Here is a 13,280-nt window from a genome sequence, read left to right as displayed (position 1 = left end):
GGGGGGTGTTTTCTGATCTCCACAGAGCCCCAGACCCCCTCCCTGGATCACGTGATGGACCCAGCAAAACTCCCAGCTGTCCTCCATTCATTACAGAGAGATCTTTCTGTTCAGTAAACTGGATATTAAAAACAAATGTACCTAATCAGAAATAAAATGTTTCCAACCAGCTCGAAATAAAATAAAATGTAATTACTAATGATATTTAAATGTTGTAGATATTTTATTTTTTAAAAATCCCCTTAATTTAAAATGAGGTATGACTTTAATTTAGTCGAGAATGCATTAAGCTGGGAGGAAAGTGCCCTGGCTCGTGGCTCAGGGTCTCCTCCTGGCAAGTGAGAAGGAAGATGGGGACTTCCCATAGCATCCTCTGACCTGGCAAACTGGCATGAGGGGTTTTGCGGGGGAAGGAGGGGTGGAAGGTGTCTTCCAAGGAACCCAGTGTTCTCTGTAGGGATCTTAGATGCATTCCTTAACTGGGGAGGAAATTTCCATGCAGACTTCAGCCAATCCAGGTTTATGTGCTGGCTCTGCCATTAACACATCATTTGGGCAGGTCCCTGCAACATTCTGTGCCTCAGTTTCCTCCTCTGTGAAGGGAGCATGCCAATCCCTTCTTGAAGAAAATTTAATGAAGTTAAAAGATGTGAACATCTCGGGGCTGCCGGCAACACTTTTGATAACAGAGTGAATATTACCAAAATGCACCTGACATCACTTTCACTGTAAAGCCTCACGAGGACAGGGACCATGTTGATACATTTTTGTGTGTGTGTCTTAGCTAAAAGCCCAGTGCCTGGTGCATAGTAGAGCTCAGTAATTGATTGAATAATCATATGAATGAGTGAACGACCTATGCCTTGGCTATTAAGGTTGGAAGATGTAATACAGATAATCTAGTATACTTCCTACTTAAAGCCTATATGTATGCAGTGATTGATTTACTTTTGCTTGTTTGCCTCCAGGGATGGGGAGTTCTCTACCACACATCCACAGCCAATTTCATCCTTTTTCTCTTGCCCACCTCACTCCAGCTGCACTGGCCCCCCGTTCCTTGTTTGTGCCAAGCTCTATTCCACCACAGGGTCTTTGCACTTGCTTTGCTTGCTGCCCGGAACACTCCCCGCAGTTCTCCACATGGTTTTCTCCTTCATTCATGTGTCACACTTCATGGAACCTCTTCTATCTGAACTTGCCCCCACGCACATCTGTCATCCCTTGCCCTTCATCCTGGTTGGTTTTCCTCCATAAAACTTTACACAGCACGACATTATATTATTATCTTTTCATTGTTTCTTGGTTGCCTTCTCCCTCTGAATGACTGTAATTACAAAGAGAAAGCAGGTCTCACAGAGGGAGGGTGGCCTTGAAGGTGTGACCATAGGCTCTTGCTCTGCCACATCCTTGCTATGTGTCCTTGGGCAAGCTCCCTGGCCTCTCTGAGCCTCAGTTTCCTCATTGGTGAAATGCACACAGTGCTGATCTCATAGGACTGGATCAAATTTAGTCTCTGTGATGCACGCCATCTCCCTGGCATGGAGTCAGGACTCCATAGACGTCAGCCACTCTTCTTATCCCCTGCTTGGGTGAGCAGGGATGACAGTCCAGCTTGCCCAGGCCTGATATCTAACAAAATATTCACTCCCGGCAAAGAGAGTCCTTTGCACCCCATTGGCCTACCCAGCTCGTAGTAGGTGCTCAATAAACATGTAGTGGGAAAATGAAGGCACTGTTCCCAGGGAAAAATGCGTCTGTCTCTCCTAAGCCTCTCAGTACTACTGTGCTCAGAGAGACACAAGTGTTTTTGAGAACTGAAAAGGAATAACTTCAAGGTGAGAATATTTTGGAGTTGATTGTCATGGTTACATCACTGACACCATCATTATTTTTTAGAGCAAATTCCCTTTTTCCTTTTCCTTGAGGTTGGCAAAGCAGGAATGGCTTTTCTTTGCCTGATGATTAAAGCTCTCTGTTGTCCTGGCATGATGGTTAGTTCATGCAGAATATGTAACAAAGCAGAAAACAAAATTATCCTGCTACTTAGGGAAAGCCACAAGAAATGCCTTGACATAAGGTTTACCCAAGTCCTTTTTAAAAAAAAAAGCACAAACATTGGTGATTTCATATTGTATAGCTACTTATATATACTAATTATTTTATTTTGCCCTTATTTTCCATCCTAAACATTTTCTCGTATCATTAACGACACTTTTTCCCTTGTCATATGTAGGGCTATGTAATTCCCATGTGGCAGCATCAAGGTCCCCCTGCTGTTACCTTTTGGGGGTTGCCACCTACCTTGTGCCGTTATAAATAAACCACTATGAATCCCTTGTCCGGGAGGTCTTTCTTGCATCCCTGATTGTTCTGAAGGCTGAATTCGAGCAGGTAGATATTCAGACTAAAAGAATCTCAAAATGTTTAAGATCCTTGCTTACTTACCTTGCTATCAACCATGCTATGGAAATTAGAACATATTAGATTAATTTACTTGTTCATTCAATATCTAATTAAACATTTACTACGTGCAAGGCAATTTTAACCTTCAAGGAGTAAAATAAAATCCCCATTCATCTATCCCTTCCCACATCCATCCATCCCTCCCTCCATCCATCCACCCATCAATCCATCCATCCATCCATCCACTTCTATTTTTCACATATCTTTCTGCTTAGGTTTCTGCTTTCAGTATGTTTCTCTGCTTTTATCCTTTTCTGCCCATCTGATGCTCTTGGCAAATATTTTCCCTCTCCTCTAATCCAGCCCATCCCTTCTTTTTGACTGCGGCCCTCCTGTTGTTTTGCTGTGATGCCTGCCTGTGTGCACCTGTCTCCCGGTCTGACTGTGAGTTCTTTGGAGGAAAAGGGTGGGACTAATTTGCCTCTGGGCCCCCAAAACAGCACAGAGCCCTGCTCACACCTAGTGTCCATAAATATCCACTGAACGAGTGTCTGTCCTTTGTCCGTCCATCCATCCATCAATCCATCCATCCATCCATTTTCGGTCCTGTTATCTATTTTTCAAAAACGATTAAGCTAGGGACTTCCCTGGTGGCGCAGTGGTTAAGAATCCACCTGCTAATGCAGGGGACACAGGTTTGAGCCCTGGTCCGGGAAGATCCCACATGCTGTGGAGCAACTAAGCCCATGCGCCACAACTACTGAGCCTGCGCTCTAGAGCCCACGAGCCACAACTACTGAGCCCACCTGCCACAAGTACTGAAGCCTGTGTGCCTAGAGCCCGTGCTCCACAACAAGGGAAGCCACCGCAATGAGAAGCCCGCGCACCCCAACGAAGAGTAGCCCCCGCTCACCGCAACTAGGGAAAGCCCGCGCACAGCAATGAAGACCCAACGCAGCCAAAAATAAATAAATAAATATTTTTAAAAATGATCAAGCTATAAAATTTACATATGGGAAAGTATATTCCAAAGTACACCTATCTTTATCTTACAACTTGATAGACCTCTACATATATGGGCGCCCCTGGATCTCAGCAAAATCAAGATTTAGAATATTTCCAACACCCTCCTGCCCCCCAAGTGACTACCTCCCCCGAGAGGTAACCATTCTTCTGACCCCTCCTGCATAGCTTACTTTTGCTTGCTTGGAGACTCAGGCAGATGGGATTGTACAGTCTCTCCTCTTTTGTGACTGGCGTCTTTTGCTAATGGGTAGTCTGTGAGATCCGTGATGCGTGTAGCAGTAGGTGGTTCTTTATTGTGTGAGATGTCATGTTGTTTATGTCGACACCAAACTTCTCTCCTTTCACCTCCCCTTCCTTCCTTCTTTCTCTCCCATCTCCCTCCCTCCTTCCGCCCTCAACTCTGATGTGGGTCCATGTCAGTCCCTGTGCTCAGCCCCAGGCACGCGGAGCTTCGTAAGGCTCAGCCCTTAGCACACAGACAGGGACAGGAGCCTTCGTCGTTCACGGAGGTGAGTGGGATCGCCAGGGCACAGGCGCCCGGCCACAGAGGGAATGATGGGTCCTGGTCTCATTCTGTCCACACTGCCTGCTGGGTGCCTGTTGGTTAGTGCTTCCATCCATCTGCCCGTCCACCCACCCTCCCACCGATCCAGCACCAATGACCCTTCCCGAGGTCCGCGCGGCACGGACAGTTCCCCCTCCCTCGCGTCCCCCTCCGCCCACCAGATTTCCCCTCCCGGATCCTCCTGTGTGAGCAGCCCCTCTCATCCCGCAAAACAGCCAACTGCGCCCCAGTCGGGCGCCAGGCGCCCACGTTGGAGCCGCATTTGCTTTGGGGTAAGGAAAAAAAAATTCGGCCAAATGTTGGGAATCGGGCGTTTGAAGTTCGCACTCCAGGACGCCGAGCCTGGGGAGATCACACCTCCCTTGGCTGGGAGCCCCTCAGTCTGCCCGGCAGGCTGCCGAGCCCGAGCGCAACTGCGGCGCGACCCTCCCCCTCGGCCCCCAGCCCCGCCACATCCCACCTCCCCCAGAAGGAGGGCGGGTTTGGCTGCAGAGCCTCAGCTGCGGAGCTGACACCTCACGTGGGGACCTTCTGTTTGGGGAGTGTGGGTGTCACTCCCGCCCCATGCGGGCTGGCCCCCCAGGGGATGCCAGGAAGGGAGGGGAGGATGGGGATGGAGGAGAAGCCCTGGTCCCTGCTTCCCAAGCCTGGGGAGCATCAAACCTGCGTGAGGTCCAGCCTGGCAGCAAAGCTCACCCTGTGAAGCATGTGGACATGTCCGGGTGGCCTTGGGCAAGTCATTTCCTCTCCTGAGCCTCTGTTTCCTCTTCTCCAGTGTGGGAATACGGAGGCGATAATGCCTTGAGTATTAGGCAAGGTATCGCCTACACAGCTCTCAGCTGAGGGACGGCCCCCCAGTACGTTGCTGACAATCATTATTACCGTTGCTCTGAGTATAAAGCCACATGCTGGTGGCTCTGTGACAGGCCTTTTCACTGCTCTGAGCCTCAGTTCCCCCATCTGTCATATCTGCCACCTTTTGCCGCTTCTCTTGGCCACCTCTGACCTCCAGAAAGAAACACTGCAGGCGCAGTCAGAAAACTTGAATTGGAGTGAGCTGTGTGACCTGGGGAAGGTGTCTTCCCCTCTCTGGGCTTCCACTTTTCTATCTGCAAAATGAAGATATTTGGTCCGTTGACTCTGAAGGGCATTCACACCATGGCCACCAGATTTTTGTTCATTTAAGATTCATGATAACAGAGGGTCTTTATTTATGAATCTCGAATATAGATATTTTGTATGTGCGGAAACTCCATCTTTTGCCAACAGAAAACTCCTAGTTGTTCTGGAGGTCCCAGACAAGCAAGTTCTGGCAGCTGCGTGTGTCCCCAGCAAGTGATGGTGTGTTCAAGGCTTTATGCGGGTCATCGCCCCAGGCTGGCCCGCCTTTCCTCTTTTGAATCATCCTCTTTGTTTGCTTCTCTTATTTTCTACTTTGGTCTCTCTTTCTTCCCTCCCCTCTTTCATTCTGTTTTCATTCTCTCTGTCTTAAGGGCTGAATTGTGTCTCCCCCCAGATTCATAGGTTGAAGCCATAACCCCCTAATGTGACTGTGTTTGGAGATAGGGCCTGATCCGATAGGACTGGTGTCCTCATAAGGAGAAGACACACCGGAGAGATCTCTCCCTCAGAGCACACACAGAAGCAAGGCCATGTGAGGACACAGCGAGAAGGTGGCCATCTGCAAGCCAGGAAGGGAGCTCTCACCAGAGACTGAATTTGCCGGCACCTTGAACTTGGATTTCCAGCCTCCAGATAAATAAATAAATAAATACGAGAGAAAATAAATTTCTGTTGTTTAAACCACCCAGTCTGTGGTATTTTGTTATGGCAGCCCAAGCTGAATAATACACTCTGTATTAAAAGATTTTCATGAATTGTCTTTGCTTGGAGAACTCGTTGCTACTCTCTTGATGGGTCTACGGTGGGCCTGGGGCCTGAGTGATTTCACAGGACTGAGACGCACGTGGACAGGGTTTCAAACACCAGCCCACTGGTGACACTCCTGGGAGTTTGGACACACCATTCATAAATCTCCACTTCCTCATCTGTGAAATGGGTGTGATGGCTCTGTTGTGTCCCCCCACCCCGAGGTAGAGGGATAAAGCTCTGGTGAGATGTTGCATGTGAACAGTGTTTGGTAACTCAGTGGTGAGCTGGAGGGGACCTATGTCCTACTAGAAACCAATACCTCTGGTCAGAGTCCTTCACAGCCTTTGGTTGGTCTGGCTTGCTTATTAACGACCCCTGGCACTTAGAGAACCCAGCCCGGCTCCCAGCAAGGCGCTTGGGTTGCATGGTTCACTGCCTCCATCCATCATCATGGCAACCCTAGGAGGCCAGCTGGACCATCAAGCAGTATCAGGCGACGGTTAGGAAGCCAGATACTGGGACAAAATGGCCTGGGCTCACATCCCGATTCTGATTCTCACCAACTGGGTGACCTCTGTTTTCTCATCTGTAAAATGGGAACGATGATTTAACCCATCTCACAGGGAGACCGAAGGGATTACACAAGTAAACAGCCATAGAGCCCTTAGAACGGTGCCGGGGACAGAGTAAGTCATCAGTGAATGCTCATTATCAATATCATCCCCGTTTCACAGAGGAAGAAACTGAGGCACAGAGTGGCTCTGGTCTTTTAGTCAGTTCCAGCCTGGCCTCTAAACTCCAAGTCGCTGCTCTGAAATTCCACTCGCTCTTACTTGCAAAATGTTCTCATCTTCCTGACATCACTGTTGCCTTCACAGTGAAATCCAAATCCTCTTCAGGACACTCGGATCCTTCTGAGAAATGACTCTGGACGCCTCCTCTCCAGACTCACCTCTTGCCCTTCCCTTGGATGACCCACCAGACCTTAAAATGACTTTCAATTCTGGAACCTGCCACCTCTTTCCTGCCTCCAAGCCTGTGACTGTTTTCTGGTACCCATCCTTCAAGGCCATGTTTAAATATCACCTCCTCAGGGAAGCCTTCCAGGTGTCCTCCTCATGGTTCCCACAAGCTCTGCACTTATTTCTACCGCAGCCCCTGTTGCAGGGCATCCTGTGATGTGTTTACTTGGCCATTCTTCTCCGGTGTGATTCCCCAGGGCCCACCATGTTCCCTGCCACATAGTGTGTGCTCAGTAAATACTGAATGGATGAATAAATAAAGCTGTGATGAATTGTGAGATTGGGATTGACATATATACACTAATATGTATAAAATGGATAACAAATAAGAACCTGCTGTATAAAAAAGTAAATAAAATAAAATTCAAAACTTCCAAAAAAAAAGAGATTACTGGAAAAACTTGTTTTCAGCCTTTCTTAACAGTGTCTTTTGTAAAGCAAAATTATTTAATCTTGATGAAGTCAAATATATGGATTTATTTTTGCTTTTATAGTTCATGCAGTTTTGTTCTTTTCATCTCTTATTTAAGAAATCTTTACCAAACTCAAGGTCACTAAGAATTTTACCCTATGGTTCCTTCTGGGAATTTTATATTTCTTGAGGTCATGAACTGTGTCTGTCATATTCATCTGTGTGATTCAAGTTCTTAGAAGCACAGCGCCTGGCACACAAGTCTCCATAAATGAGTAAACGGATAGATAGAAGGATGCACAGTGAATGGATAATTTGCCCTAATCTTTACCCACTGAATCCATGTGCATCAAGTTGAGGGGTGTGGATAAATAGGTGGGCAAAACCCCCCACAAAGTGCCCAACAATTTGTTCTCCTAGAAGCTTAACTAAAAACTATCTCAAGCAAATTCCCCTTTTTAAAGATGATCAAAATTCTGTATTGTACAGAACAAAGCACGACTGTAAAAGCAAATATTTGCAGGTTGGACTGTATGGAAATCTGAAAACAGCTCTTCACCAAAGGACAATAAGAGAATGAAAAGGTAAGTTGCAGAGCAGAGCTGGAGAAGACATTTGCAATCCTTCCAATGGACAAAGATATTCTATCCAACAGAATGGGTTGTTTGTCCTTTTGTAGGACAAACAGTAGAACAACCCCTTCACCACCGAGGACATACAAATGGCCAATGAAAATACATAAAGGCAGGCAACCTCACTAGTCACTAGAAAAATGCAAATGAAGACACACCGAGATCCTACTACGCATCCACCTGAATGATGGAAACCAGGAAGACGGATACTGTCAAGTGCTGGCGAGGATTTGGGGCACCCGGAACATTTGTAGACAGCTGCTGGGGATGCAGAATGGTACAGCCACTCTGGAGAGCTATTTGGTAGCATCTATTAAAGTAAACATGCACCTGCCCTGGAGACCAGTGAGTCTTCCTCCCAGGTGCCCACCCCAGAGAATCATCTACATATGTTCACCAAAGATTTGCACAAGAATGTCTGTAGCAGCACTATATGTAAGAGCCCTAAACTGAAAACGGCACAAAAGTCTACCAACTTAAGGAACAGATAAATAAACTGCGGGGTATTCACGAGGTTGAGTAGTATCTAGAAATAAACATGAAGCACTTCTAAAGGCAACAGCATGGAGGAAACTCACAAAGTAATGTGGAGTGAAATAAGCCAGACACAAGAGAATGTACTGTGTGATTCTGTTTACGCAAAGTTCAGAAATGAGCAAAAGTAATCTGTGGAGGTGGAAATCGGGAGAGAGGTTATCTTAGCTGTGCCAGGAGGGGATGCTGCTGGGAGGGGGGCTTCTGGGGGCTGGTCATTCCTATTTGTTTGCCCAGCTGCTAATCCTTGGGTGTATCCATTTTGTAGAAAGCCATCCAGCTGCACGCTCGCTCATGATCTATTCACTTTTCTGTGTGCTTGTCACACATCAAAGAAAAATTTGTTTTAAAAAAGTATTGCCCTGCCAAGTTAGGTTTAGGACAATTTCGCCAGCCACCCTGCTGGGCCTCGGCGCCCTCTGGGCCGGGGTGGGGGTGGGCATTGCCTTCACTTGTCACCCTCAGAGCCAGTACCAGGGAGAAGAAATCTTTTTTTCCCTTCTTATTCTTTCCTCTGCCTTGGCCTGGAGCTATTGTACATATGCAAATGAGGCGATGTCAGCTATTGAGGCAAACTCAGCTATTTATAGCTGGAGTCTTGCAACACTTATCACAGCGGCTGCAGACTTCAGAAAGCCAAAACACACACACGCACGCGCGCACACACACATGCACACACACATACGCACGCAAGCACGCACACGCACACACACTACACAGAGTATATTTTCTTCCCCAGGATATAAATTTCCCATCCCATTGCAGTCTGGGCCGTCGCATGCAACATTGATTGTCTGTTATATTACATTTATTAAGAAGTGATAACTTGTAATAATTGGATGTTAAATTAAAGAACTCTCTCCTAGTTATTGCCGTCTCAATTATAACTGTCGTTGGCTGGCAGTTATAATGATATATGAGGGTTGTATTTTATGCAGCCGACCATGACCTGGTGAGTAATATTCCCCCAGCTATGGGGGCACTCATGCACTCCTTGGCTTCTAATGCCTTGCTTGGGTGCTGATTGGAATATTAAGTTTCTGCGAGACTGTGGCGCCGAAATCCACCCAGAGAACCGCGGCTCCGCAGCTGAGAGCCCCCTCCGGCAATTTCCACCCCCCTCCTGCTTCTCCTGGCTGGTACACGTCCAACTCGTTTCTGCTTTGTTTTATGGTTATAGGAATCAGGTTTATTTGGTGAGTTATAAAGTCATAAAACGTGGGTGAGAGCGTGTTTGTGGTTTCCTTTTAGATGAAGCCGCTGCAGTTAGCTCTTGGGTCCAAATGTCAGTGGACGGAGGCAGTTGGAGGTGGGATGCGGTGGTGGGGTGGGTGGGTGGATGGATGGACTGGATTTATTTAGCAGAATCCAATGGAGAATTTGGCTATGTTTCTGCAGGGATATCAGGGACAAGAAGTGGCTCTGAGGGCCCGGAGCAGAGATTTCAGTGGAGATTTGAGGGTTCACAGTGGTTGCTGTTCGTCAAGACTGCTGGCTCTCCGGCAGGTGAGAGGGGCTGGCTGCAAGGCTCTGTGGGTCTGTGTGCCCAGATCTTGGGGACAAAGCAGACTCTAGGATCAGACAGTAGCTTCGGCTTGTCACTCATGCATCCTCTTTCTCATCCAGTCCCTTCCCTCTCTCAGAGCTGACAGAGGTGGCAGCCAGCATGTCAGAGGGGCCGTGGGACACTCAAGGAGGGACTGTTATGACCCGGGCCCTCGGGAGCCCTCTGTACATCATGCAGACCTTAGCAAACGGGGGTTATCATTCTGTGTTTGCACCCTGTGGCTGTCATAACAAAATACCACATATTGGACGGCTTCGAACAGCGGAAGCTTATTTTCTCATGGTTTCTGCCGGCGAAAAGTCCAAAATCAAGGCGTCTGGAGGGCTATACTTCTTCTGAAGTTTCTAGGGGAGGATGCTTCCTCGCCTCTTCCAGTTTCTGGTAGCCTCAGGTGTTCCTTGGCTTGTGGCCGCATCCCTCCAATGTCTGCTTCCCTTGTCCCACGTTACTTTCTGTGTGTGCATCCAAATTTCCCTCTTCTTTTTTTTTCTTCAAATTTCCCTCTTCTTTTTTTTTTTTTTTTTTCAAATTTCCCTCTTCTTATGGAGATAATAATCATTGGATTTAGGGGAAACCATAATCCAGCATAACCTCATTTTAGCTAATTGTATCTGCAAAGACCCTATTTCCAAATAAGGTCACATTCCCAGGGGTTAGGACTTCAGCATATCTTTTGGAGGGACGCAATTCAGTCCATAACATGTTCCAATTTTATGGGTGAGAACACTGAGTATCAGGTACCCGGAGGGAATTCCCAAGGTCACACAGCCAGCAAATGGCAGGGCTGGGATTCGAGCAGTTCCTGTTGAAGCAAGATTCTCTACTGCCTCTTTCTCTCTGGTCAGCCTCTAGACATCTTGGTCAAACTCAAGGGAAGTCAAACCCCTCGAAGGTGGGATGCTCTGAGTCTCACTAGAAGGTGCCCTTTGGCATCTTCCTAAGAGCAAAAGGGCCAGTGAATTAATCATTGCTTGAGTCACAGACATCATCCATTCAACAAATATTTACTCAGTGGCAGCCCCCTCCCCCAAAATAAAAGTCAAGAAGCCAGCCTCCTAGTGCAGAGAAGGAAAGAGACTATGAGTGAACGAAAAGATAACAGATACAGAAGGTCAGAAGGGGCCAAGTGCCATGTAGAACATTAAAGTAGGGGAACTGGGGCTAGGGAGTGTTTTGATTTTGTCACCCTCCCTGAGGTGACAACCCAGAAAGACCCGGAACTGGCAAGGGAGTGGCCATGTTGGGGAGAAGCATTCCAGGCTGATGGGTCAGCAAGTGCAAAGGCCCTGGGGCCGACCACACCAGCGAGGCTGCGGCAGGGGGAACGGGATGTAGGGAGCTGGGATGCATTGGGGGTCCTGAAGTGCAGGAGTAATGTGACCTGATGTACATCTTAGCTTTCAGTTAGACTGTGGGGTGTAATGCAGAAAACAGGAAGTTATTTGGAGGCTTCTGCAATAACCCTGTCAAGAGGCGACGGTGGCCCGGGCTTGGGTAGTGGCTGTGGTGGTGCTGAGATGTGTTTGGACTCTGGACAAATTATGAAGTTGGAACCAAGAGCATTAGCTGAGTGTGGAGTGTGAGCAAAAGAGAGGCTCCCAGGATGAGGCCAAGGCTTTTGCCCGAAACGGGGACAGAAGAAGGTTGGCACCGGCCTTCGCTGAAATGAGGACATTGTGTGGTGGAAAAGCTTGGGGGATCAGGTGGGGATCAGAGTCGGCTTTGATTGTGTTAAGCTTGGGTGTCCCTTAAATGTCAGAGTGGAGGTGAGAAGCGGGCAGCTGGGCGAGCAAGGCTGAAGTTCAGGAGGGAGTCCAGGCAGAGAGAGGAAAGGACTATAGGATGACCCTGGAGTCAGAAGGAGATGGTACCGCAGATGCAGACCAAGGGCACAGCCGGTGACCAGGGGTGGGGGTGGGGTGGGCAGAGCGGATCCGAGCTGCCGGGAAGCCAGACGAGGACCCCTCCCAAGGAGGTGGAAGTGACGCTGACCCTGGTCCGACTGCACTGGCTGAGTCTCGGCTGCTGGGAATCCACACCTGGCCGAGTGAAGGGGCATCTGGAGGATGATCTGGAATTTGTTTCTGTTGTTACTGGATTGACATAAGTCACTCACACTGACCCTGACCAAAACTGGGACCAGGTCACCTTAGCTCCTAAGTCCATTGATGGGCACCTGGGAGACACTCAATCAATATCTATTCTGTGGATTGAATGTTACTTTCCTAAAATAGGGACTGGAACCCCTCAGTTATGGAGGCAAGGTGACGGAGAGCACAGGAGCTGGTTGCCAATGTCTTGACCACTGCCTGGAGCCCATCCCATCCCCAGATCTGATAATTCTGCAAGAAACCAGCCTTGGTTTAGGACTTTACTCTGCTAAACGCTTCCCTTACTCAGGTCCTGAGGACAGCCCAGCGGAGCCTCAGTGAGGCCACTCTACAGGTGACAACCTTGAAGCTCAGAGACCCCAAGTTACCTGCCCAAGGTCACACAGCTGGGAGGTGGTGGGGCAGGGACTTGAACCTGGGTTTGTCTGACAACAAAGCCCGTGTTTTGTTTTCCCACGCACATGCTGTTCCTTCCATCAGGGATGCTCTTCCATCTCTCACCCTCCTATCACCTCCCTACCGCCTACTCATCTTTCCAAGTTCACCTCCGTTGTCACTTCCGTCAGGCCCCTGTTGCAGGTCCTGGAGCTCACTGCTTCTTCCTTGTGGCACCTGCCAGAGTTTGTGATGAAATCATCACAGTGTCTGGGTTAGTTTATGGCCTGAACCCCAGCCCCCCACGACTCTGAGTGCCAGGAGGCAGGAAATATTCACTGAGTGTGTCCTGACCTTTTTTTTCACGACTCCCGAAACATGTCCCAGTTGCTCATGCATGGCCATCTCTCCCTGGTCCTTCAAGGGCTTGTTAAACGTGTTTTTAGGAAAGATGAAAGGGATTGAGAAACAAAATTTACCCTTCACCCTGCTCGGTCTCTGCTCAAGTCCCCTGCCTGTCCCTTCCCCACTTCGGTCCCCGCCACCGTCCGCTGTCTGACATAGCCCACCAGGACATTTTTATTCTTACTTTGTTGTACTTTTCTGCAAGCATTTGTCACTATAGGACACATCACGGTTTTAGAGGCTTAGAGTCTCTGACTCCCAGTCTTAGATCATCAGCTCGACACAAGCAGGGACTGGTATATCCTTCTCACCACCGTACCCTCGGAACCCAGCCCACAACCTGACCCAGGAAGGCG

Source organism: Grampus griseus (assembly GCF_964374135.1).
Source record: "Grampus griseus genome assembly, chromosome: 12".
NCBI classification, from domain to species: domain Eukaryota; kingdom Metazoa; phylum Chordata; class Mammalia; order Artiodactyla; family Delphinidae; genus Grampus; species Grampus griseus.
The sequence above is the reverse complement of the archived record's forward strand: the minus strand, read 5'-3'. Positions refer to the sequence as shown.